The following is a 3,216-nucleotide window of genomic DNA, read 5'->3' as shown; positions in this document are numbered from 1 at the left end:
CGTTTGTGATTCCAGCACCCTAAATATGGAAGCTACAGTAATCGACTATTACTCAGATTCACCTTCATATTAACGTCCCAGTTAACTAAATTAACTATAGCAAATCTGAGTAACTCCATACAGTCCAGTACAGATATAAAAAATAATCCAAAGTCTCTCTAGTTTAATTACAAGACAAGTTTCAGAAATTCTAATCGATACTAATGCGTATTTGAAATCTATAACTACATGCTATACTAATAGTGAAATATAGAAGCAAATTCATAAGATAGCAATGCCTCGCCATATGATCTCATAATTGTTCAGATACATCGAATGAAACTTCAAAGCATTAGAGACAACAAGGTACCGGGAAATATAATCGGGTAGAAGGGAAAGTTAGCAACAGAAGAGCAGACAACAGCAACCAGGAATTCAAACAGCAACCAACACAGTTTGAGACCAATTTTCTTTTTACCCAGAATCAACTCGACCACAGCCCAGAACAAGTTGTAAAACCAGTAGCAATGCAAATACTAAAACGAACAGGCTCAATAGAGTTTGAATTAAACCAAAAACTTAATCAGTAGACTACTGAATCACTTCAGCAATGAGAATCACTGTCCAGAATTCGAATTACACCTATGAATGCAATGAAACAATATATTTTTGGTTTTCTGTTCTTAAACTCTCCAGAACTCTAAAAAAACTGAATGCCTTCCTTTTAAAATGTTGTCTAAGACTGTTTTTTAAAAGAACTCTCAAAACTCTGAAACTCTCTAAACTGATCAAAGACTCCCCCTTCTCTCCCAAAAAAAATCTCATTTTATATGCAAACTACAGCCTCTTTTCCAGCTTTTAGGAGCACTCCGACCCATTAATTAAGCATATTTTGCCCATGATATTCTCTAGAGCCCCACCCCTATATGTTTTGCTCTATTTTTGATTCACTTGTTCCCCACTAACCCTTGTCTTTTCTTTATTTAATTCAATGGTTATGGGTTTCTCCCCATGCTATTATGTTTTGTTCCCCACTACTACTAAATAAATGCATTAGTTTAATGTTACATTAGTACTTACTGGACAGAATACTTAAACTAACCATTTTTAAACTTTTAAGTCCCAAATTATCCCCTGAAACCCCTGTGATTACTACCCATCATCTATTACCAATCCAACTAACAATTAACTAATTAACCACATGAAAAACTCCTAATCAACACTATCACAACAAAACTGAATTTAAACCAATGAAGATTCATATTAGACCCTGAACATGACAACCTTAGGATTCAATTCATCAAACTCAGACCGCAGTTTAAGCTCGAAATTCAAATTAAATGAATAGCATTAAAACAAAGATGTAGGAGCATAAAGCATACTAATGATGAGCCCTGAAGCTAAGTGTCTAAGGATCAGTACATACAACACTCGACATCAAACCATTTGACGAAAACTACTGGTCTACCAACAAGAATGAATTAATCGACGAAACCATTTATAAAATATGTTATTAATTGACAGAAGAAAACTGGACTAAGTAAATGGTCTGATGGAGAAGGGAGAATATAATGGACAAAGACGAATTACAACGAACCTAATTTAGGCAAACGAATAATCGATTGAACTACTCAAGCGAACATTGGAGTATTTAATCTGACCAGAATCAGAAAAAGAGGCAGAATATTTACTGGATTAAGAATCAACTTAAACTGAAAACCTAAAGAAGCGACTAATTACAACTTAACACAGACAAATAAACATATAGAAAGAGGAAAAAAAGAAGCTAAGAAGAACTTACTGTTCTTTTCTCGGATCCCACCAACATGCCTTTTCGAACTTGAGTTCTAGTTAGCATTATACATCTATTTCGTCGGAAATAGGCTTATAATACTAACTAGAACCCATTCAACCCTGACAGCTTTGAAACAATCTCGAACCGTTGAACCCTAGATCTGCCATTCGACGAGTTTTACTTGGATTCGAGCCAATTTGGTTAGGGATTAGCGACGAGGAGGTCAAGGAGATTATTGGGTGTGATTTTGGGGTTAAGCGGACAGGCTAGGGTTTAGGATGATTTCTTTGATCTAAGATTCGAGGGGCTCGGGGGTGATTCGAAGAAAAATGAGCATGGATTCGGAGAGGGGATGGTTTGATGGTTCAGAGGTGTAATTTTGGGGTTGTTTGGCCACCGTTCGCCGCCCTAGACGATTTCTGGCGGGCGGAAGGCGGTGGTGTGTGGTGGTTTGTGTTCTGGTCTCTGAAGAGACGAGTGGGAGGGGGGGCATTTGGTATATCAAAATCAGTTGATTAATCTGGGCCGTTGGATGATGGGAACCAATGGTCCAGATTAAGTCACTTAAGCCAAACGGGGTCGTTTAGGCTTAGCTGGAGCGGGTATGGTTCGGGGTAAACGGGTCGGGCTAGAGACGGGTTATGGGAGGGGGGTCTTGGACCGTTGGATTGGATGATTGAACGGTTGAGATTGATTGGCGACGAAACGACGTCGTTTGGTATGGTTTCTTGGACAGGCTGGTTTGGACCTGGATATGGGGTGTGACATTGGGCCTGAACTTTCTTTTTAAAACTGGCCCAGTCCGATTTTAACTCTTCTTCTCTTGTTTCTTCTTTTTCCTTTATTTTCTTTTTAATTCCTAATTACCAACAATTCTAAAATAAATTGTAAAACCAAAATTAACTTAGAAAAATACCAATTAACCCTTAATAATAATTATCACACAAAATGAAATACAATGATAATCATACAATTTTGACATTAGACACTAAAAATGCGAAGTACGTTATTTTTTCGATTTTTCATTTTTGTAAAACAAATTATAGTTTAATTAATCCTAAGTTGCAAAACTAAATTGTAAATGCAAATGCAACACATATATTTTTGTATTTTTCACTAATTAAAATAGAATAAACATTCACAGACAAAAATACAAATAATTAACCAAAAATGCCACAAAAATTCTGAAAATTGCACACAAAGGAAAATTGTTTTATTTTGAATGTCTGGGAGTAATTCTCATAGGGTAAAAATCACGTGCTCACAACGTTTTAGGATTTAGATTTGGGTCACATGAAATGCACACCCGAATTTAGGAAAATAATTTTATTAAAACAACGCGCCTAGAAGTTTGCCCACCCCTACGATTATCCAAAAGCTCGATCACATGAAAAGGTTCTCAAGAAAAGCTAACTGGAAAGAGATGCTAAAAATGATTAAAG

The sequence above is a fragment of the Nicotiana tabacum genome, chromosome 1 (genome assembly GCF_000715075.1).
Source record: "Nicotiana tabacum cultivar K326 chromosome 1, ASM71507v2, whole genome shotgun sequence".
In the NCBI taxonomy this organism is placed as follows: Eukaryota; Viridiplantae; Streptophyta; class Magnoliopsida; order Solanales; family Solanaceae; genus Nicotiana; species Nicotiana tabacum.
The sequence above is the reverse complement of the archived record's forward strand: the minus strand, read 5'-3'. Positions refer to the sequence as shown.